Source organism: Pyxicephalus adspersus, chromosome W, assembly GCF_032062135.1.
Source record: "Pyxicephalus adspersus chromosome W, UCB_Pads_2.0, whole genome shotgun sequence".
In the NCBI taxonomy this organism is placed as follows: Eukaryota; Metazoa; Chordata; class Amphibia; order Anura; family Pyxicephalidae; genus Pyxicephalus; species Pyxicephalus adspersus.
In genome coordinates, this window is record NC_092870.1 from 3,374,846 (window position 1) to 3,400,143 (window position 25,298).

The 25,298-nt window shown below is 42.6% G+C and overlaps 1 protein-coding gene across 2 annotated transcripts in view; it reads left to right on the top strand.

Moving 5' to 3' along the window:
- Positions 1 to 25,298, top strand: part of LOC140342917 (neuroligin-3-like) — an 89,937-nt gene that overhangs the window by 36,793 nt on the left and 27,846 nt on the right. Inside the window, exon 2 of one of the 2 annotated variants that reach the window (XM_072429299.1) lies at positions 22,502 to 22,566. The exons of the other annotated variant lie outside the window; for it this stretch is intronic. The gene's annotated coding sequence lies outside the window, so the exon portion shown is untranslated. The remainder of the gene's footprint in view (positions 1 to 22,501; positions 22,567 to 25,298) is intronic. 2 annotated transcript variants of the gene reach the window in all.

Genomic DNA, 25,298 nt, shown 5'->3' on the forward strand with positions numbered 1-25,298 from the left:
TGTACAATTAAATTGCATGTTCACTATTTTTTATTATCATTTATTTTTTACTAGATTTTTGTGTTTTTTTTTTTAATTTAAAGTTTATTAATAAATTTATTAAAAATGGGACATATTTCGGTGAATTACCGTATTTTTCGGACTATAAGACGCACTTTTTCTTCCCCAAAACTGGGGGGGGAAAGTGGGTGTGTCTTATACACCGAATACATGTTAAATATAATTAAAAAAAATCATACTCATCCGATACCGCGATCCCGCGATGCTGTGGGCTTCTTCTTCTCCTCGCTCTCCTCCCGGCTGCAGCGCGTGTCTCCTCCTCCTCTGAGATTTTGTTCAGAATCTTTTTTTTCTAGGTTTTTCTCCTTTAAAATTGGGTGCGTCTTATAGGCCGGAGCGTCTTATAGTCCGAAAAATACGGTATGTCTAAGAATTATAGCCTACAATGTAAAATGAATTTCCATGCAAAAAAAAGTAACGCGTTTTGCATGGAAATACGGAGAGAACCAGAACGCTAGGGGTGCTAATTGCCCCTCTTTCGAACCTGCCTATGCTAACCCAAACACTTTATGTTGGTGGGCGTCTAAACAGGTACGCTTTTTTATGAACTATATTCCTTTACGGAAATTAAATCTTTCATCTATTTACAAGAACATTGGGCCTTGCCTTCAAGTGAAATGTTCTAATATATGCAGATTAGACACTATTTGTATGCTCTACTAAGAAATCATGATAGTTCAGCTTTGCAACTATCTGAGTCATGCTGTTTACGCAATCCATACTCTTCAGGTCTGGTGTCCTTTTTATACATGATACTGGTTCGCATGAGCACCCACCGCCCACAGTACATGACAAAGTGGGAAGATGATCTGAATACCACTATGGACCCTTGAGGGATAGGATGATATTTGGCAGGCCAGTGCTAAATGCTCACCTAATATTACTGCTCAAGAAAATGCTTATAAAGTATTATTCAGATGGTATTTAACACCTAATAGGACAGCCAAATTTGAACTTTGCACTGTTTCAGAGGGTGTGGAGCTATAGGTACTTACCCCCACACCTGGTGGGACTGCCCTGTAGTCCGCTGACTTTGGATTAGGGTCTATAACCATATAAGATGAGTTCTAAATATGATACAGCAAAACCCTTGGAAAGCACTACTTCACATGCCAAATCTGTCCTTAACAAAGCAGCAGTGCAAACATATCTTGTTAAAATTTCTAGCTACCCGTCAAACCATAGCGGCAACTTGGAAAAAACCTACCCTTAACTTTTCGGCAGTTATTTCCCTGATATTTGACACTACGGTCCTAGAAAGGATGACTATGGTAGTTTATGATACTGTCAATAAATTCTACAAAGTTTGGTCCCCATTGTTAGACCACCACGACTCGCCAGATTTAGACCGCAGGCTACTGCAGCCTTGACTCACCTTTAGTACTGCCACCCCCTTAATCTGAGTTTTAAAAATGCACCTTAATAATGTCACCCATGATTACTTTTGTTTTTACTTTTTCTCGTGTTTTTGTTACAATGTTTATTGTAGATGGTTATATCTCCTTTCTTTTTTTTTGTATGTTCATGCTTTTGTGTGTATAATTACTTTAAAAAACTAATTAAAATTTATTGAAAATTAAAATATGAGTGATTCAAAAAACAAAAATTAAAACCAAAAATGTATTGTTTTTATCGAGAAATTACTTGCAGATATATTGAATAGAGATGAGCGAATCGAAGCTGACGAATTGGAATTCGACACGAATTTCAGGAAAATTCGATTCGCAATGAATGCAAATTTCCTCGCGCTTCGTGGTAACGAATGATAATTTTTCATAAAATGGCGGCTGCACGTGTGAGGACATGGGGCAAGGAACTCTGGGAAGGCGGGATGACCTATGATGCCATGCATGCAGCCAATCAGCAGCCAGCCTTGTGATGTCACAGCCCTATAAATAGACTCAGTCATCCACTTCATCCCAAGTGACATCAGACACCCCCAACCAACAGTCGTGGGTTTGTCAGACACAACCCTTAGTTGGCATGGCCCGGGAGCAGGCCCTGTGCCCTCACCTGTCCTCAACCTGCCTCTGTCCTTTGCTGTTCCCTCAGCCACAGAAGTATTGTATGCTGTGGGCTCAGCTCCACTATACAGTGAGGACGAGCTAGTAGGGGACAGTCAGCAGCTACTGTCCAGCCAAGATCTGGAGGAGAAATCTGCTGCTTCCTCCGCTAGGTGGGCAAGTAGTGATGAGGAGACTGGCGTGGGAGGTGGTGTTGCGAGCGGTCAGGCTCCTGACTCAGAGACTGTTGAGGAGGACATCAGTGACGTGCAGACACTACTCGATGATGATGAAGCCGATCGCACTTGGGAGCCGGGTGAAGAAGGGGCTTCATCATCATCAGGAAAAGAGGGTGGCAGCTTGCCCGTGAGGCAGTGGCTGAGCCAGCAAGGTGGTAGCATGGCTGGGAGTGAGCAGGGTGGCAGCAGTGGGAGGTCAGGAGCCAAACGTGCCCGGGGTAGACCACCTGCTTCGCAGGAGCCTACCTGCCCAGGAAGTAGTGGTGCAGGGGTTCACGGAGGCAGCGGCAGTAGCAGTCAGTCAGTGCGGAGTGTTGGGGGAAAAAATCACCTACTTGGCAGTTTTTTGTTAAGCCGCCGGAGGAGGTTAACATGGCCATATGTAGAATATGTGGGCAGAAGGTGAAGCGTGGCCAGGGTGCCAATGTTGGCTCCACGCCCCTGCGTCAACATATGCAGCGTCGCCATAAAGTGGCCTGGGAGAACCATGGCGCCGATGTGGTGGTCCAGCACGAACGCACAGGCAGTTTCAGGCACAGGTTTCAGGCAGTCAAGGCTCCACCACCTTAGCTGAAGGGAGCTGTATGTCATTTCCATCTTCTGCTTGTCCAGATGCTCCTACTCCTCGTCAGTCATTCTGTCAGCAATCGATCACCGGGGGAATGTGGTTCCTGCACAGCCACACCAGAAACTTGGCCAGGTGACACCGCTTCCGCCTCCGCCTCCACGTTCTCACGCCGCTGCTCCTGCGACAATGTCCGCCTCTGCCTCCTCATCCTCCACTGTGTCCTCAGCCTTCACTGCAGGGACAATTCACAGTGCCCCTCCAGCATACCATATGTGCAATGCAAGGCGGTGTCACGCTGTTCTGCACCTGGATTGCCTGGGCGAACGGAGTCACACAGGGGAGGAACTGCTTCATGTGATTCATCAAGATATCGAATCCTGGCTTTCTCTGCAACAACTCAAAATCGGAACCATGGTGACCGACAACAGGAGGAACATGGTGTCGGCGCTGCGTCAAGGCTGAGCCATGCGCCCTGCATGGCACACGTGTTCAATCTGGTTGTCAAGCGGTTCCTGAAGTCTTCCACCAATCTGCAGGACATCATAAAAATGGCCAGGAAACTTTGCATGCACTTCAGCCACTCGTACACCGCAAAGCACACCCTCCTTGAGCTGCAGCGGCAGAACAGCATCCCCCAACATAGGCTGATATGCAACGTTTCCACCCGATGGAATTCCACCTTCCATATGTTGGACCGACTATACGAACAGAGAAAGGCCATCAACGATTTCTTGATAAACCAGGCAGATAGGAGTACTCTCATGTGTAACTTCGATGTCAGCCAGTGGCAGCTCATGCGTGACACCTGCTGTTTGCTCAGGCGCTTTGAGGAGGCGACGTTATTTGTCAGTCCCCAGGACTACGGGATGAACAACGTCATTCCACTGCTTCATGTCCTGGAACAGATGCTGGTAAATCTGGCTGATCAGGGGACTGGAGACGTGGCGCCTAGTTTTCACAGCCACATGAGCCCTGTGGGAGCTGAACTGGAGGAGGAGGAGGACATTGGAGCACAGGCAATGTATAGCGAAATGGGTGGTTTTTCTACTCAGGTGACAGGAGAGGAGGAGCAGGAGCAGAGGGAGATGAGGAAGATGAGGCAGAGGACTCAGATACATGGTGGCAGTATGCAGTGGAGACAGAGGCAGGGAGTCCCTCCGAGTCATTTGCACAAATGGCCTACTGCATGCTCATTTGCTTGCGTAGTGACAAACAAATTTTCACCATACGGCAGAGGGATGACTTCTGGCTCTCCACCTTGTTTGACCCTCGCTACCAAAATGGGGGCCTTTTTTACACCCGCTGAGAGGGAGGACAAACTCAACTACTACAGAGACATCCTATGTAGTTAGTTGGCTGCTGCCTTTCTGCGCCATCGTCCATCCTCCCGCAGGTCTGACCGGGGGCCCCTCTGCACCCCGTTCCACTGCTATGGCTGTTGGGGAGGGGTGTGGTGGCAGGAGCAGTACCAGCTCCATTAGCAGCAGCTTAAGTCTAGAGTCGCTGACGAGCAGCTTCTTCACCCGCATAGTGAAGCTGGGTGATCCAACTACTCACCAGCAGCTAGACATAGAGCAGAACCTGAACCAGCAGGTGGTGGCATACTTGGAGTGCACCCTGCCAGCCGTCATTGAAGATCCGCTAGACTACTGGGCAGCCAAACTTGATTTGTGGCTGCAACTGGCCGAGTTTGTCCTGGAAAAGCTATCCTGCCCGGCCAGTAGTGTGGCATCAGAGCGGGTGTTTAGTGCGGCAGGGCCATAGTTACCCCAAGAAAAACTTGCCTGTCCACCCAAAATGTGGAGAGACTGACCTTTGTCAAGATGAATTACCGTATTTTTCGGCGTATAAGACGCTCCGGCCTATAAGACGCACCCAATTTTAAAGGAGGAAAATCTACAAAAAAAAGATTCTGAACCAAATACTGTAGTAAAATATTTTATATCAACTGTATAAATTTAACAACAGTTTAAGAACAATTTTATGTCAACTATGTAACTTATTAAGAACTATCTTTACTCTCATTAACAGTCAGTAAAGTCAGTAAACAGTGAAAGTAACAAAAAAAAGGCTGTAATGTTTTTATTCAAACCCCAAGAATTTCTATTCTTTGCTGGAGGACAGATCCACGCGGTCGTTGTCATCACTTTCTTCCTCACTGGTGTCAAATAAGATGTCGTCTTCTGTTCCATCCAAGGCATTACTAATGCCACACTTTTTGAAGGATTTGACAATAATGTTCTCCTTCACGGAGTCCCATGACCGAGGATCGCGGGGTCACGTGTGCCGGCTTCTCAGAGGAGGAGGATCGCGGGGTCACGCGCTGCAGCCAGGAGGAGAGGAGAGAAGAAGCACGCAGCATCGCGGGATCGCGGTATCGGGTGAGTATGAAATTTTAATTTTTTTTAAAACTGTGTTCGCTGTATAAGACGCACCCACTTTTCTCCCCCAGTTTTGGGGAAGAAAAAGTGCGTCTTATACGCCGAAAAATACGGTAGGCGTGGATCTGCCAGGATTTCCACCCACCAATGCCTTATACATCTGATTAGATGATCCATGCCGCCTCACCCAAACCTTGACAAAAGAGACCGGTTTCTTCTGGCTACCTGCCTCAGCTACTACTCTGATGCTGCCAACCCCCTGATGCCACACATCAGATGCCAAGTGCTCCTTCTTTCACCCACCTTCGTCAGCGGGTACTGGTATTGCCACCCTCCGCCCCACTCTGTCTCCTCATGCTGCTGCTACCATCTCCACGCTATGTCACCTTGCCACTCTGTGGTATCCTCATCCTGCTGCTGCTGCCACCTCCAGCCTCTGTCATTGTGCCACTCTCTGGCCTCCTCCTGATGCTGCTGCTGCCGCCACCTCCAGGCTCTGTCATTGTGCCACTCTGTAGCCTGCTGATGCTGTTGCCAACTCCAGACTCTGTCATTGTGCCACTCTGTGGCCTCCTCCTGATGCTGCTGCCACCTCCACACCGTCATTGTGCCATAATGTGATCTCCTCATGCTGCTTCTACCTCACCACTATGTCATTGTGCCACTCTGTGGACTTCTCAAGTTGTTCTCCCACCCACCCCACTCCATGACTGGGCCACTATTTTGCCTTTCTGGCCTGCATGACATCACTATTTATTTGACCCTTCTTCTGATCTGTCAGAAGAAGAGACGCACAACGGATCCTGTCTGTGTAGCAGCTGTAAGGCCTGTATGGTCCCATCAGAATTGGCTTATGATTTGGTAGCCAAAAGCAGGAGTGGGTACAAAACACAGAAGACATGCAGATATTCCATTCACATGTCATCTCTGTTTTGGATCTACTCCTGTTTTTTTTGGCATTAGCAATACTGATGGATTTTTGAGCAAATGCTGACCAAGTGAAGGCATATGCTCCAAAGACAGGATCATTTTTTTGTGGGTTATTGTTCTGACGGATCAGAGGAAGGGCAAAATAATCAGTCACATCAACACAAACTTACTGCTGACACCCTCTCCACTCTGTCGGGGGGGCTCTACTTGTATAAGCAGATAATAAAACAGGTTCTGTAGACATCTATGTGGAATCAGCTGACGAGGGTGTAAAAGGAGTGCGCTAACATGGACCTGTAAGGCTGAGTTCATACTTGAGTTATTTGGTCAGTTTTGGCCCCGTGATATAATAAGTGAAGTGTGCAGAGATTCTAATAGTGACGCCTGTCATCTGCATGAAATACTGACTCACAGTATTAATTCACTACCACAGCAGACTCCCTATGCGTGTTACTGCAAGGCACAGTGTTCTACACCACTATCAAGGCTCTCTGCAGGCCGGAAATAGAAGTTTTTTAATGCGATTTGCCGCAAATAAATTCGAATCGAAGCAAATCTTTTCGGAAAAATTCAGCAAACCGGCCGAATCAAATTTTTGAGGAATTTGCTCATCTCTAATATTGAGGATCAGAAACCACTTTATTTGTTTAAAAATATAAACTACATCATGTGCTGCTTTACAACCATCAAACTACATAAACCAAAAAAACTTTGCCTAAAACAGCATAAATGTTAAATATTCTTGGCATGAACAGTAGCTGTAAAATAGTTGGTCAATATGGTCCGAAATTAACTATGCTATTGTTCCCTGAAACAGATTTGCTTCTGCCAGATCTTACTTCATAAAAGCTGTTAAATCAGATTTGTTTATTTCCAGAGCTGAAATCTTTCGACACTGACTTGGGTGGGTGGCATTCCCGGTACAATTCTAGCCACATGGCTAATAATGTCTGGATAAACAAGGATGGCTTCTTCTATAGTTAATTTCCATGAACCATTGACCGGTTGTTTTTATGTGTTTAGCGTTGTTACTTTTCTTTTTAAAGTTCCATTTTGTTCATGTAGGCTTCAAAGTTTAGTTCTTCATTTGAAGAGGATGCTTTTAGCTACATCCAGTGGTTCAGGTGTTTCGGGTAGTAACCCCTTCATGTGAACTGCTATGTCAGAGTGCCTTTTTTTCCCTATAGCAATTTAGTCACCCCTCAACAATTCAGCTCATTATTTCAACATAAATAGCGGCTAACAAGATCTGATTTATCTAATAAAAGACCCTCTCATTTCTTCATTGAAAATACAATGCTATCAGCTATTACACCCCCCCCCCCCCCCCCCCACACACACACACACACTTTTGTTGGGGCAATGGGCCTGATTTATTAAAGCTATTCAAGGCTGGAGAGAATACACTTTCACCAGTGAAGCTGGGTGATCCAACAAACCTGGGATGGATCTGGTCCAGAATTCAAAGCATTTGCTAGCAAATAGCAAATTACATTGAAGAAATCCATTCCAGGTTTGCTGGATAACCCAGCCTCACTGGTGAAAGTGTATTCTCTCCAGCCTTGGGGAGCTTTAATAAGTCAGCCCCTATATATCAAGCTCTTCCATTCCAAGAAAGATTTGCCATGTGTTGAGTCTTCATATTGCAACCTCTTTGTGATGGTAAAGGGGTGAGAAAGAAGAATTTCTGATTCTTTTACTTGCACAGACTGAATTTTCATTTAATTATTTTCGATGTCCAGTACTTCAAGAAAGTCTTTTAGCTCAAGCAAATGCTTTATCGTCAAATAAGTGCTTTCTCAGCGTGTTGATTGATCCAGAATGGCTCCTTGTCCAGCATCTCTCTTCAGAAAAGCATCTTTTTTAGGGTTCCTGACTGAAATAGTTAATTGCCTCAACTCTCCAATTAGACCAGCTGCATGGTGACCTTTCAGTCTATCACTTATTGCTAGTTGCAGACTATGAACAGCACAATGCATATGTTGAATAGTAATAAGCTTAGATGCTTCTTCAGGAATATCGTCCAAAATGTCACAGTTCTCTTCTTCAAAGCTTGCAAAACTGTCACCCTCTAATACTTGTGTGCCAGTTTCTTCATCTCCTTCATTCATTTTTTCAATTGTGCTCATCATATTTAAAGCGTTATCTGTCACAATACGTAGAACCTGTCTTTTTAATTTCAAAATCTTCTAAAACACCCCCCACTAAATTATGAAGATACTTGCTTGAGTGATGTGCCTGGGTGTCTTTTAGTCCCAAGGTCCGAGTTAATATTTTATTGTCTTTATCCACAAATCTAACACCAAAAACAAAATAATTAACTCTGTGACGTGTGCAAGCATCCATTTTAATAAGACAAAACGTCCCTTAGGACTTTTTCATCGGCCTGCAGTAGATGGAACGTTATTATTCCTATCTTTCTCATTAACACCTTCTAACACTTTAAAATGAAAACTCTGTAAATGTTACATTTTATGCTCTTGTAGGTGTGTTTTTTTAGAACCACTAAAACTGATAATTTTTGCATAACATGCTTTTTGTTACCATAATCTTCTATAACACAGTTCAACAAAAAAAAATGTTTTTTCACTTGCCAAGAATTTTTTAATATATTTAGTGTATTTCAGGTCTGCTGAATCCAGAAATGACATCAGTTTCTGTGAATTGGCTCTGGTTCTTGTGATACAGGAATCGGAATAGACAATTTTACCAACAACAAATGTTAATACAACATATTATTATCAACTTTTATTTACACTAATGTTTTTCATTTTATGTTTGAAATCTTTTTACTGCATAATGAAAACTGCTATGTATCAATTCCAAGTGGTCACTCAACAAAACCTAAAGAATAATATGAAAATATCAAAATGGTCTTATAAAAGCTTAGCTATCATGAACACCTATGGTCAATATGTGTTAATTTAAAAATGGTGATCTTCCTACTTGGACAGCAAAGTGGATACACAAAGTACCAATGTTTCATCTGCTTGTGGGATAGTAGAAAGCAGGATCACTGGAAAAAAAAAGTGACATGGCCTCCAAGGGAAAACATGAAAAAAAGGTGCAGCGAACATCATTAATGAGCCAATGGTTGACACATAAAAAATCATTCTCCCTCCACTACACATAAAGCTGGAATTAATGAAGCAATTTGTTAGAGCTCTGAATAGGGACGGTCATTGCTTCAAATACATTTGTAGATTCTTCCCTGGATTGAGTACTGAAAAATTAAAAGTGGGAATCTTTGATGGACCTTAGATTCAGAAACTAATAAATGATTCAAATTTCACAAGTTACATGACTGACACTGAAGCTTCTGCCTGGCACACCTATGTTATGGTTGTCAAGAACATAGGTAACCATAAAGCACAAAATTATGAAGAACTGTTACAAAACTTGCTCTTAAACTCTTAAATTTTTAAACTAAAAAATTGGGTGCAACTATGAACATAAAGGTACACTATCTCCATAGCCATTTGCAAAAATTTTCAGAAAACCTTGGCGATTTCAGTGAGGAACAAGGGGAGAGGTTCCCTCAAGATATAAAGGTCATGGAAGAAAGGTATCAGGGCAGATGGGATAGACACCTGATGACAGACTACTGCTGGAGCCTTCAACGTGATTGTCCTGATCATCAGCAAAAAAGGAAATCATACAAACGGAGTTTTTCAATGACTTCTTTGTGATTAGTTCTGTAAATATACTGAAAATAGAATATATTGACAATAAGTATTTCAAAAATTTAATTTTGTATACATAGGCATATCTAGTTTATTTTGCCTAATTTTCATGTTTCATTCGTTTTCTATGAGGTTATTATTGACGGCATTATTTCAAAAACAAAAATCTAGCAAAACCAATACCATATTTGAAATCTGTGCATCAAACATAACCTAAAATTAATTTAACCTCCCTAGCGCTCTAATTCCGTCCAAATTTCCATGCAAAAAGGCTATAATTCTTAGGCATAACTCACCGATATTTATTAAATTTAACAAATTTATTAGCAAACTTTAACCCCCCTAGCTTTTTAATTATGTTAGTTTTTTGATGCAAAAAGTGATACAGTTTTTTTTGCATAATTCTTAGGATTAACTCCTGGGTATGATAATGATATTTATTTATTATATTATAATCATAAATATAATATAAATAATAATTATAAAAAAATAATGAAATAAATTACCACAACAATGTAATTTATCAAAAAAAAAAACAAATTTATCAAAAAATTTTCACTGAACTTTGTCCAAACAAGGTTGCAATATTATTGATAATAATATAAATTAAATGCAGATTTTAGAAGAAAAAAAATTACATTTTTAGTAGACATCCCAGGTGTGGTAGATTTTGAAGCAGGGTACTGCACAAAATCCAACATCACAGTCAGGACAAGTCAGAACCTGGTTTCCTTTCTGATCTTCCTTCCTGTCATCGGTCTTTGAGCAGCAAACCACGCACATTCTTGTAGGGGCTGCCTTTTTCTGGGTTGGTGGGATACATTTAGTGAAGTGGTGACCAGTCAGGCATTCTGGGTTGACAACTCTGGAAGTACAACGTCCAGGTCTATTCATAGCCACTGATGGTGTTTGGTGGTTCTTGACTATGGATTCGTAAACTTGCAAAATGAAGTCTGAATAATTCACAGACTTCTGACAATTTTTTCTGTACAGAATGATGGCATTCCATAGGCACTGCTCAACAAGATGCCTGAAGATTTTTTTTCTAATACTCCCTTGCTGTTTCCTCTTCGCTGGGTAGAATGTCATGGCTTGGTCAGCTCTGTCCACACCTCCCATGGTGTTGTTGTAGTCAATCACCACCTGTGGCTTCATTACTTCTTTCCCACATTTTGTGCGTACCAGCACAGTGGAGGCATTATGGACAGTACTCATCAGGCACACATCTTTTGTGTCACGCCATCTCGGGGCCATCATCTTATCTTGCCTTTCTGCCAGGCAAAAATTTCTCCTGTCTTCAGCTTTTGCAAACATTGATGGCAGGTTGCGCCAGTTAGACCTAACAGTTCCATACGGATCTGTTCTGTGTTGCAGAACTCATAAAGCTCAGGAGAGGTGTAGAAATTGTCAGTTGTTACACAAAAGCCCTGACCTAGAAATGGCTCAATGAGGATAGCACTGAAGATGTTGCCAATCCATAATGGCTGCATCTGGGATTGAACTGTGTCTCTTTTCCAGTGTAAAGTACTGTATTCCATAGCCAGATGAGGATTCGCACAGCATATACGTTTTCACGCCAAATTGTGCCCTCTTTGACGCAATGTACTTCACTCAGCTGAGCCTCCCCTTGTAAGCTATTAGACTTTCGTCAATACTGATGTCTCTGGCACATAGGTCTCCTGAAATTTTTTTTAGAATCATTTGAGAAACTTAATTGATTGCCTAGTATGCAGGTGATGTGCAAAATTATGCTAAAGAATGTAGAAAAGGGAGCATATGTGGAGAGTGCAGACAGGTGTCTGAAGCAAGCATAGGGTGATAAACAACATTTGACCTGGCGGCTCTGATTCTTACTTTCCACCCCTTACTTTATCAACCCCAATGAATCACAGACCACTTGTTTGGAAGAAATTGTCCTCTTCGGCCATTTATTAAATATAACAACTCTTTTGTCACTTAAACATTATACAACAATTTACATATACATCCCATAAACACAATTTCCTCTACCCACTTTACCTACTACCTTTCAATATCCCCCTTTTCTGGGTGCAGATCCTTGAGGGCATTACCCTAATCACCCACACTCCTTTTGGGGTCTGACCCTTTGACTGATCCTCCTGCTCCCAGGCACACAGCCACTGCTCTGGAAAGTGACCAATCCCACAGACTCTCTGCTCACTGAACCTCTGTGATAAAAATAGTATCTTTCAGAAGAAAGGTTTTAGTGAATAAAACGTGTGCTGGAGAAGTCTTCCGTCTATAAATAAAAAGTATTCAATGCACACAAAAATACAATATGGTAAGCAAGTTCACAAAATAAATAAAAAGAAAGCATATGAGGATGTGAGCTATGTGATGATGCAGATCAGTTCATGAGAGAATACGCTGGTCCAATCTCTCCCCACATCCACAAGAGTAGCTCCTTTTATACAAAAGTTTCCCATTGACATCCATTGGATATAGATTACATCATGCTTACTTACCATATGCCATACATACTTAAAAAGGTAATGTTATATATAACTTTTCTTTACTACTTGTTGAAAACATAAGGAGTGAAAAGAGAATACCCAGCTCTTTCTCAATTACCTCTGTTCCATTAGAAACTAGTCTTAAGTTCACATGCACAAATATGGAAACCTCAAATTTTCACATAGATAACAACATTAAAAATAAGTTTACAGCTATCCACCTACGCTTCCATGACCTTGCACATACATACTCTAACTATATTTCTAATGTAAAATATATGAATATTTCTAACACTCTGTCACCATTTCCACGACTACCTCGGGAGGAGCTACACCTAAGGCAGGTCCCCCCACCATCATGACAGTCCCCCCATATACTGCCCCCAGGGACTCCAAACTGTAACAATAGGGCCGGATGGAGGGATGCTGTTCTGTTTCTCCTACCGGACTGACCCTGCTTCTTTAGCTTCTCCTTTTATCAACTCTTATTTCCTGTCCCTTCCGCTCAGCTTCTCCCCCTTTCTTTTTCCACACTTTCTATGTCTGCCTCCCCAGCACGCTTAGTCATATCCCCCTTCACCCTACATCACTGCGCTCCCAGGGACAGGCTTGAACTCTCAGTGTGCAGAGGACCTATATATGTAGAATGTAATCTTCCTGTATAACCCTGATTAAATTATATCAACACCAGGCAAAAAAGTCATAATCCTATCAAATTAATATTTCGTATTCAAGTCTAATCCAGAATACAAATATGTATAAATGTTACGCTGCAGAATAGCTCAGATAAGCTTCATATTAGTGACAACTCCGCAGTGGGCTTGCTGTATTAATACAGCAGTGAACTCAGTTATCATGGCTGCTATCTGTGAAATAAGACATTTTTGCATACTGTACTCCACATGCCCCGACTCCACAGCCCTGGTGATGAGAGGAGAGAGAGCCTGCAATACTGCTTACAGCAGCAAAAGAACAGCTGTTTAAAGATATATTGCTACAACTAGAAACCCTGTTGCTAGAAAGTGGAAACCCTGTTGCTAGGGGTAGTGCCACTGTAAAAAAGTTTGGCCAGCTTCTAATATACCTGCAGATTTTTATGCTGCAGCTGTTGGGGGAAGGAAAGCTACAAATACTTTTATGCGTATCATGAAAGACTTGTACCCTCTTTTAATCTCCCTGGCGGTATGAATACTAAGTATTTTTAATGTAAAAGCGGTACATTTAAAAATACTTAGTATTTTAAATTTCCCACCTACCAGCCCAACGGTCCCGCCCTCCAACCAAACACTCGCGAGCAGATGGCCAGCCGGCATCAGCCTCCCATAGCCTCGCGTACCCAATGTTTACACGTCGGGGACGCAGATGCCGGCCGGAGATCGCCAGGTTACACAGATGCCTGGCCGGCATTGTCCGGGAAAGAAGATGCTGGAACGTGATAACCAGTTAGGTGTTTTAAACTCCCTGGCAATTCCACCCCAAGTGTGGCTTGGGGTTATCGCTTTTGGTATGGAAAATTCACCCCGAGCCACACTCGGAAAAACCACCTGGGAGATTAAGAGGAGAAATCTGCTGCAGTTAAAAAAAGAGTTTGATTTGGTGAGGGGAAGGTGGCACAGAAAAATAGATATGAGGTATTATCTGATGGGAGGATGGAACCAATGGAGGAATCAGGGGGTCCATCTTTAAAAAGTTCATCAAGCAGTTTGTGTAGAAGTAAGGTCAAGAAGCAGCTACTCTAATCATCCTGATGGTGGTGCCTGCTCCATTGAAGGCGACCATTTTATGCTGACATTTTATTTTTGCAGGAGACCTGGCTCAGTTCTCTGGCTGATATCTATCTAGCAAAAAGGGAGTGGAGGTGCAGATCTTCTTTCTAGTCTCAGCTAAGTCTTACAGTGGAGTTGCGGTTTAAAACTGATAAGGTGACTTGTCGGCAGATTACATTGGGGAACACATTTTTTGTTGAGTTAGATCTTACACTTGTTTTTTACAAATTTTTGGGTGGTGAATTCAGAAATGACCCGTTTTTTGCTATTACATCCAGTTTTTACGATACAGGGTACCCTCCACTTTTGTCAAAAAACATACAAATTTTACATACAATGAAAAAATAATGAAAAAATAACTTGAATGTACTGTTTATTTATATTTCTTTTGTTCATATAAAGGATTTATTGTTACTCTAACATTTTTTTTACAGTAAAACATTTGAAAATTATTCAGGGTAAGCGGTTAATGTAAAAATTTACACTTTTTACATTAGCTTTTCCTTGTTCAGTGTTAGGACAATCCCGCCGGATGCTCCAACAATAGTCAGCCATCATATGTACATCCCATCTACCCTGATACCGTCCTTCCATGACCTTCAAATCTTGGTGGAATTGTTCACCTTGCTCCTCACTGACTGTACCAAGGTTTTCTGGGAAGTTAGAGATGGCTATGCAGAAAATGCAACTTGTAGCTCTCCAAGAGTTTCTGGACAATTTCTGTGTAATTATTAGCTCGTGTGTTTCCAAGAAACTCTTTGACCATGGCTTTGAATGATAACCAAGCATTTTTTTCGACTTCTGACATTGTCCTGATGAAATGTTCATCTTTGATGAGCTGCCAATCTGTGGACCATCAAACACACCGGCCTTTATTTTTTCAAATGACCGGCTAAGAAATGCCAAATGAGGTACTTGAAACAGTCTCCTTCAGTTGGCAAAGCTTTAAAGAACTGCTTCATCAGGACCCAGTTTCATGTGCAGAGGCGGGAATATAATATTCTTTCTATCAACAAGTGGCTCATGTAGAATGTTTGGATCACCTGGTTTTATGGCAGATCTTGGAGGCCAATTCTTTTTCACCCAATGCCTCTCACGAGCTCTGCTGTCCAACATGCACAGATAACAGGGATACTGTCACGGTCCCACCTGTGACTGAGGTTAGAAGATCTGAGAGACTGGCTGCACGTGAGGTTATCTGACAGTCTCTTTGCTTTCACTTGTTTCAGTGTTGTTGTTGGTAATGACCACACCTCTGGTCTCAGCTGCAGCTTGTTATCATTACTATTCCTCCATTTAGTCTTGCCTTACACTTCAGGTCATGCGGTTTGATTCTCCATTACATAAATTTGTAAATACTTTACCACCAAAGTTTTGATTTACATTTACTTTGTATGACACTAGTTTAGGTTTGTTAGTCAGTGCCATGAAACAAGTAAATATTTTAAATCTGTTGCCTAAAAAGCCTCCTTTTTCCACTTTTCTTCATCTGTCTTCTCTTTTTTTTTTACCCCTCTTTCGTTAATGTATACATAAATACACAGAAATAAAATACTCAGTGCAAAATACACTGATTGACAATACAGGTTGCCTGGTTAAGTCCAGGGCAGGGATCCTGGATGTCAGCAGAACATATTGTGCAGATCTCCCGATAAAAAAAAACTCCATCCAGACAAGATGGAGTGTTTTTTAAGATCCACGCCAGGCTTGGGAAATGTTTCACATTCTGCTGTGGATTTCACAGAACTAATTACAGTGGATGAGGTGTGCCATGCTATAGATAAGCTGATCTCCAAGAAAATCGCCTGGACCATATGGATTGACAGCCGAATTTTATATAAGTTTTAAAATCCAGTCTGGTCCCTTGGTTAGCGGAGGTTTTAAATGGCTGTCTGGAAATGTCTTCTGGCATTGGAACGGGCAAAAGCTTTTGATGGGGGGAATTATGAATAACTCTTGCTGCTTGGCAGATACAGCTTACAATCTTAATGTATTGATTGGCTAAAAGTCCTCTATGAGGGGGCAGAAAGTTTCCTACTGAATGATTGGATTGGTAAATCTTTTGTTGTGAGCTCAGGAGTGCGGGAGAGATGCCCACTGAGTCATTTAAAGGCTAGAGAATGGACCGTTGTGCTGATGATATAGAGAGATATATATCAGATCAGATATATCAGAGATTGAACAGTATGCAGTATGCATGCCTCGGATTATAAGATCAGCCGAGACAAGTGCGAAGTTTTCGGGATAGGTATGGAAGGGGAGAGTTTTGATCTCCCAGATTCCTTCCCAGAACCTCAGGAGGAAGTTAAAATTTTGGGAATTCAATTTGGGCCAGGTGATTGTAACCTGATAAATTGGGAAAATAGGCTAAAGATTGCAAATGCCAAGATGGTATAATGAAAGACTTGGAGAATGGGGTTAATCTGATCAGACCTTACCTGGTTCCGATATTCTTGTATGTCAGCTTTTTTGTCTTTTGCCAGCTTCCCTGTACACTAGAATTTACAGCTGCCTTTTCATTCTGGGGAAACAGAAAGAACCTGGTGAAGTGAAATGTGACCTACCTATCCATAAGGGAAGGTGGCCTAGGCATGGTCAACCCACTGATATTCTTTTCTCTGTTCTTTATTAGGTTTAATTTTAGTAACATGCTTGCAGAGAACTTTGATGGACCTCATATCGGGTGCAGGAGTAGCCAGTGAGAAGGGATGAGAAAAGTGATTCAGGACAAACGGATTAGGCAGAGACACATGGAAGGCATTGGGCAGCTTGAGATGTGGGGTAAGGTGTAACTTGTAACAAACTGGGTTAACCTTGGCAGGAATGGCATATGGTCTGATGAACCATAGAGCAAACTTCAGAGAAGGCACCTTGCAATGAATGTTCCCTGTGAGGAGCCAGACTTTATCCCCAGGTTAAAAAGTCCCTCTGCAGGGCACTGAGTGCGGGTACATTGGCAGAGCAGGGTATAGGAGACAGAAGGAGGATGTTTGAGGATGTTCGCCATAGACGATGAAGAATGGAGACTCCTTGGTGCTGGTGCAGACATGATTATTGTGAGCAAACTCTGCCTAAAATAGCAGAGTCACCCATTCATCATGGTGGGCGGATACCAGGGCTCGAAGATATTTCTCCAAGGACTGAATACTCTTTCCCTTTAGTCTGTGGATGATAGGCTGAAGAGAACTCTGCAGTGATCTAGAGCTGAGGGTGTTGCGGTGCAGGCAACTGCCAGGATGCGGCCCCCGTGCATGCAGAGGCAAGTGACTGCTGACGGCAGAAACAAGACGTGGTAACAGAATGAGGAGCAGTGAGTAGTCAGGGAAGCCAGAGGTCTGGGCAGGCAGCGATCAGGAGTAGTCAAGGTCAAGCCGAGGTCAATACATGCAGAGTCAGGAACGAGAGAAACAAACAACAGGAACCTGGAAGCAGAGTCAAAGGAACTCCTTGCTCAGGCAACTTCCTGTTGCCCTTCACTACCTTTAAAGGGCAGGTCATGCAATGGATGGAGCCATGTGACCTGCTGCATCCTATCCTACCACCAGAGGGGGTCCTGGAGACTAGAGGTTGGTGGTGTTCACATCTCCACCAACAGGGGGAGCGCATCTGCGAAACACTTTAGTCAGCTGACTGGGAGTCACATGACCTAGACCAGGAAGTAAGCTGAGGAGGTGATGCCTTAGCAGAGCTGTTGCTGGAAGCAGGGGAGTGTAAGGTGGGTGGCACTGAAGGAGGCACAGATCCCCTGGACCTGCGGGGATCTGTGACAGAAGATTGGCACCAGTGCTGCTGCAGATGGTAGAGCTGGGAGAGGTACAAAGTGGGCTATTTTAGAAAAGTGGTGCACGACTACCCAAATAACCGTATAGCCATCAGAAGGAGGGAGATCCGTGATAAATTCCATGGATTGATGACACTAAGGTTCTGTGGGAATTGGTAGTGGAAGGAGTAGGCCTGCAGGGGCGCAGGTGGCAGACTTTGAGCACATAAAGAACAGGCTTTGACATAGTCTGTCACATCACATATGAACATTAGCCACCAGTACTTTCAGGAGAAAAATGTGAATGTTCTATGAATGCCCATGACCAGGAATCATGTGCCCATCGTAACATCCTGGTGCAAAGTTGAGGTGGCACTAAGGTTTTACCTGGAGGAATAGCGGATTCCTGGAGAGTGGTCAAGGCTAGGATGCAGGCTGGAGGCATGATATATTCTGCCTCCGCAGCAGTCTCGGAATCTTGTGGGTCAAATGAGCGAGAAAGAGCGTCAGCTCTGGAGTTAGCAGAACCAGGTTTAAAGGTAATGATAAAATCAAACTGAGAGAAGAATAAAGACCAACGGGCCCGCCGAGGGTTGAGGAGACAAGCAGATTGGAGGTACTGGAGGTTCTTATGGTCAAAAAAATTTGTGACCTTGTGAGGGGAACCCTCTAAAAGATAGCGCCCATCCTCCAGGGCTAGCTTGATGGAAAGGGGCTCCCTATCTTTGATGCAACTAGGAGGCACTATGGCTTGCACAAGAGTGGTGTGGGCCCTGAGAAGGACCAAGGCGCAGAGTCTAAGCAGTAACTAGGTGTTCTCCAGAGCCTCTAAAGGTGAGGATGTTGTGCTGCTGGTTACTGCTAGGTTGCGGCCCCTGGGCACACCAGGGTGGGCAGGATAAACATGGTACCAAATGGCAAGGCAAAAGAATAGTCGAGGAAAGCTGGGGTCGAGGCAGGCAGAAAGCACGAGAAGTCAGGTCACAATCCAGGGGTCAAATACCAGGGATCCAGGAGACAGACACCATTGACAGGGGCCATTGCGGACACAGGGAACACAGGAGACACTAGAAGCAACAGGAGGCACAGGTGACTCAAGAATACACAGACGGAGAGGAACACTGGAACAGTACAAGGGAATGGGCTGGAAACAGCTGACTGGGCAACAAGGGGTTAACACAGGAGCTAGACACAGGAAACACTGAATTAAGCACCAGGTGAACAGGAACTAGCTCAAAAGAACTAGGGGCTCGACACTAGTGGAGACACGTTGCATGAGCGCTGAGTGCTGTGTCTGAGCCAGCTAAATAGCCAGACATAGTTAAGAGACTATTTCCTGTTTGGCTGGTGAAGCTGATAAAGCTTGCTAGGGTAGGCATGCCCAGAGTCAGAACTGCCCGCATGCGTGGGGGAGAGGCGTCTGCGCTGTGGTAAGGAAAGAGGTAAGTGTGACACACATTTAAACATGAAGAAAGCCAAGAAAGCCCCTTCTACTTTTCTCTTCCTTTTTATTATATTGTTACATCAAGGGATTGGCTATATTGTATTATTCTGTAACCATTTTCTCTTCCAACCTATATTATTTGCTTGTATGTTTTTTTTATTTTTTGACCTGTTACAGTGAGTTTTGAATTTGGTATAAGAACCTGATATTTATTTTTTTTCATTATGTATATATTGTAAATATGTTTACGTGTTTGCAAGATTACAATAAAAACAAAATTTACAATCTAAGGCAAACACACAATAGGAGGGGATATATGCATTGGTGGATAAGTAGTGGGGGTTTAAGAAACAGAAGGAAATGGGTAGGTGAGATGGGTTTAAACAGCTCTTTAAAATGTGTAGAAAATGGGGGCCAGCTTAAAAGAATGAGGAAGACCATTCTAGAAAGTGGGGGAAGCTCTAAAAAATTCTTGGAGCCGTGTGTGTGACAAGGATTTAAGTAGGAAGTCATTAGTAGGTGATTAGAGAAGCGACAAGAGCGGCTAGAGGCGTATTTTTCTATCAGGTCAGAAAGGTAGGACAGGAGCTCTGGGGGTATTTGAGAGCACAGGAGCATGAATCTGATTCAAAGGTAAAATGGAAGGCAATGAAGAGAACTACAAAGAGAGGCAGCAGATGATGAGTGGTTGGAAGGATGGATAGGTCTGGCTGCAGCATTCTTAGAGGAGAGAGTTAGCGGAAAACCAGAGAGGAGGATGTTACAGACGAGAGATGATAAAACCCGTACAAGGAGTTTAGTGGTCTCTAGGGACAGTTTGAGGAGTATTTCAGAGATATTACGCAGATGAAAGTGGCAGGATCTGCAAATGTTCTGAATGTGGGGGGTGAAGGAGAGGGCAGATTTGAAAGTGATGCTAAGACAACGTGCCTGAGGGGAGGGACGAAAAACAGTGTTATAAATAGTTAGAAATATGGAAGGGGGGACGATAAGTTCTGTTTTATCCAGGTTGAGTTTCAGAAATCTGGATAAGGTTTCATGCTTGTTTTTCAGCCATCTTATCATGGATGTCTGACAGACAGCATGAAACCCTATCCAGGACTGAGGGAGACAAGTCAGGGGTGTACAGATATATTTGAGTCATCTGCTAACAGACTGTAAACCAAAGGAGAATATGAGATTACCAAGTGAGGAAGTGTACAGAGAAAAGAGAACCAGTCCAAAGACTGATTCTTGGGGAACACCAACAGGGAGGAGAGTAGGGGAGAATGGATTACCATTGAAAGAAACTTGAAAGGAGTGGTCAGACAAGTAGGAAGCAAATCAGGAGAGTGCAATGTCACTAAACCAGTGGAGTTCATGCTTTGGATTCATGGAGTAATCAACAGTGTCAAAAGCAGAGGGAAAAGTTGCCTTTACACTTAGCTCTGATGAGGTAATTGGCCACCTCAGTAAGAGCTGTTTCGGGGAAAACCTTGTTTTATAGACAAGGCGCTCAAGAAGTTTGGAAACATATGGGAGAAGTGAGATAGGATGGTAGCTAGAAAATAAGGAGGGGGTCTAGTAAGGGTTTCCTTAGAATAGGGAGAAAAGTGGTAAGTTTGAAGGCTGAGGGGAAGGTACCAGTGGAAAGGGAGAGGTTGAATACTTTGGTTACTGTTAGGGCCGGGGTGGAGGAATGGGGACAGAGTAGATCAGAGGGGATTGGGTCAAACGGACAGGTAGTAGGTCAAGATGACGAGAGAAGAAAGGAGACTTCATCCTGAGTAACAGGGCTGAGGGAGGTCAGTGATGATTTACAGGTGGGTAGGGTTGGACTGGCATAGTGAGCAGAGAAATCATGTCTGATTTTCACGATTTTAACTTTAAAGTAGTATATCGGGGGGAGAGAAGGTCGTTGTAGGGGGAGCAGGTGTGGGGTTTAGGAGGGAGTCAATTGTTGAGAAGAGTTGAGAAGCTTGTTAGAAGCTTCAGAGGATATGACAGTGGAGAAATATTTTTGTTTGGTGGCGTCAAGTTCAGTGTTAAGGTGCTGAGGTCTGATTTCCTCCACTTGCGCTCTGCTGCATAAGTAGTCTTTTGTAGACATCTGGTGTGATTGTTTTGCCAAGGTCAGGGGTTAGCAGGAGTAGGATAGCTGAAGGTGGCAGAGGTGACTTTATCTAGAGCCAAAGATAGAGTGTGAATAAACTGAGTGACAGCTGTATCTAGAGATGTTATTTTAAAGAAGTGGGGTTAGGGACATAAGGCAGTTTGAGAATAGGTTGTGGTCGAGGTTATGGATATCTCTCTGCATGGTAAATAAGAAAGCGAAAAGAAGGCTTTTGTGGCAAGAAAATAGGTATATATTAATACACAAGATAATGTTTACAGTGCATAAACTAACATTAACCACCTGGGCATTTAGCCCGACCTTTTTGCATGGAAGTACAGAAGTTTGGAAAGAATTAGAACACTCGGCGCTCGTGTACGCATCCCTCGGCGATTCCTGATGATGTCAGTGCATGCGCCCGTCGATGGGTCGTAGCGGGCAATTCAAATATTTTGTATTGGATTCAATACAAAGTCCTGTATCCAATCCAATACTAAATAATACAAAATATATTTATGTGGTTTTGTCTATAGGTATGTGACGTTTTAAAATTTACCACACTAGGGAGGTGTTTTAGAAAAATATATTACTATACAGTATACCGAATTTTTGAAATGGGAAATGCATTTTCAGTATTTTTGATTTATTTATGTATTCTTGTTTAAGCTGACTTTTGTGTTTTTTATTTAATTTTATTAAAAGTAAATTTTTTTTTTTATATGATTGTGTGTTTCAAACTTTTTTTATACTCTTTTTTTATAAAACTTTTTTTATAAACTTTTTTTATGTTCATGATATCTACTAGACCCTTGTTCGGACATGTTTCTCTAAGTTACAGGTCTACAATAAAAAAAAAAAAAAAATCATGAAAAACAGTGTACCGCTTTTGGTACAGAAATCTAGACATCAGTGAAACACCTGGGTGGTTAAGCATATAGATTTGTGATTCTATACATAGTCCTTCTAAACTGTACAATAAATATTATTAATACATAGCTATTTTCCTGCCTTCTTTTCTCTTTCTTTATTTACCTATCTGTACTTATAGGCTTAGCAAGGTTGTATTCCCTATATTTCTAGTGACCCTCTCTTTGTATCTAGATATCTCTCTGCATTGACCAGGTCTGAAAAGTGGCAAAGGGGGCAAGAAAGATAGGTGAAAGAAGGTAAGGAGGTTGTATTGTAATAAAAGTCAGATACTACTCTCTTATAGGTTGTTTGTAATTATGCCATCCCTTAAATATAAGGAATATGCAAAAAGAAAAAAAATAGGCAAAGAAAAGAGGTTTGGGCTGAGTATCAACAAATGAGTGTATTTACAAATTATCATACAAATCAACATTACAGGTTTAGTTATAGAAAGATGATTCTCGTGCCTATTTAGAATGACATGGGATCGGGATTATAAATCTATACAGAATAAAGCTGACTGTAAACCAGAGTCAAGGAGTAGATTACATAGTAATCTGCTTTTAAATTTCCCGTACCCACAATCCATCACTCCACCGCATCACCCGGAAGATGTCACACATCTTGCCGGGTGATGAGGTGGGGATGTCCCCGCCCTGCTCATTCCCTGCTCGCATCTCCCGGAGGCTGATCGCCGGGTGATGCGGTAGGGGAAGCAGGGGGATGTCCCTGCTGCTCACTCTCCTGCTCGCATCACCCGGAGATCAGCCTCCGGGAGATGCGAGCAGGGGAATGAGCAGGGCGGGGACACCCCCCTGCTTCCCCTACCGCATCACCCGGAGATCAGCCTCCGGGAGATGCAAGCAGGAGTAGATCCAGGGGGTGCTGCCAGCGGGAAATCTCCGCTGGCATCACCCTCTGGATTTACTGTTGGTGATCACATCTGCAGTTAGATGTGATGCACCAAGCAGAAATCCTGCATGGTGCATTGCATCTATCTGCAGATGCGTGCATCGGGGTGGTGGGGACCCGGGCGGTATTTAAAAGCAGATTACTCGGTAATCTGCTTTTAAATTTCCCGCCCAGCAACGCCCCCCGACGGAGAAGCGCCCCGCCATCACAGCGGGATCGTGAGATCGCCGCTGGAGCGGGGGGATAAGGTAAGGGGGTCCCCCAAAGGTACCCCGAGTGTGACTCGGCATTACCGCTTTTGGCAATTTTTCCCATCCCGAGTCACACTCGGGAATACTGCTAGGGGGGTTAAACAAGAATACATAAATAAATCAAAAATACTGAAAATGCAATAATTCGGTATACTGTGTAGTAATATATTTTTCTAAAACACCTCCCTAGTGTGGTAAATGTTAAAACAGAGTCCAACGTCACATACCTATAGACAAAACCACATAAATATATTTTGTATTATTTTGTATTGGATTGGATACAGGACTTTGTATTGAATCCAATACAAAATATTTGAATTTCCCGCTAGGACCCCCATCGACGGGCGCATGCACTGACATCATTAGGAATCGCAGAGGGACGCGTACGCGAACGCCGAGTGTTCTAATTCTTTCCGAACTTCTGTACTTGCATGCAAAAAGTGTTAAATTTTTTGCATGGAAATTTATTTTAGATTGTAGGCTATAATTCACCGAATTACTCAATAATTACTTATAATTAACCAAATTACCGCATAACTCACCGAAATATGTCCAAAATTTTATAAATTTAATAATAAAATTTTTTTTATAAAACATAAAAAAAAAATCTTTAAAAAAATAGTGTATAATGTAATGTACCTGTACAGTAGCTTATATAATAAATTTATAATACAATTATTTATATATATATATATATATATATATATATATATATATATATTATTTAAGGATTTCTTTGTATTGGACTCAATACAGCTTTTTTGTATTGAGTTCAATGCAAAGTGATTTGAATTTCCCGCCCGCACCGACGCATGCAGCGACGTCACCGGGAAACCCCGGAGATCGTTACTGCACACGCTGGGAGAAGAAAGAAGAGGACAGACATGTCCGGAGGAGGTGCGAGGACCGGGTAAGTATTTTCTTTCAGTTGTAATCCGATTGTCATACAATGTTGTATGGCAATCGGATTGCAATATAACGCTTGTTTACATTTTTAGTTTACTTTAGTGTGGGGTAAACGATAGTAGCAAGTTCGCTTACCCCGAACCAAGGTCTGGCTTAACGGCCGGGTGGTTAAATGGTGTTTGATATACCACATTGTAAAATTAAATGATACAATGTCATTACAAAATTTGTTATTGACATCTTATCATTAAGAAAAATGTAGTGTAAGAAAAAGATATATATATATATATATATATATATATATATAGATAAAGACTGATAAACAATATTGTGTTTAAAGTGGGTGTTAATGGTTACTTACGTGGTGAGGAGGTTGTAGTCAGAAAGGGGATATAGTGAGGTATCAAGGTGGGTGAGGTTGCACAGTTTGGAAAATACCAGGTCTGAAGTGTGTCTAGTAAAGTGTGTGGGGCCGTGTCCGATGTTGCGGTCATCCACTGCAACATTAAAGCCACCAAGAATGAGGGTGGGCAGGTAATGGGAAAGAATATGTTGGAGTCGAGAGGCAAAGTTATCCAAAATTTGGGAACTGGGCCAAGGAGGTGGTAGACACCAGCAACAATGAGGGGTTGAGGACGGAATGCACTTCAAATGAGATGAAAATGAGAGAGGGTAGGGTAGGAAGGACTCTGTATGTACAGTTAGGGGAGAAAATGAGACCCACACCACCCCCTACTTTGTTGCCAGGTCTAGGAATATGTGTAAAGTGCAGGCCTCCATAGGAGAGAGCAGCAGCCAAGGCAGAGTCTGAGGAGGAAACCCAAATTTCAGTGAAAGCGAAGTTCAGAGATTTCAGAGAGAGGAGAAGGTTGTTGTAACTTATTGCAGACAGATCTGGCATTCCATAGACCGCAAGAGAA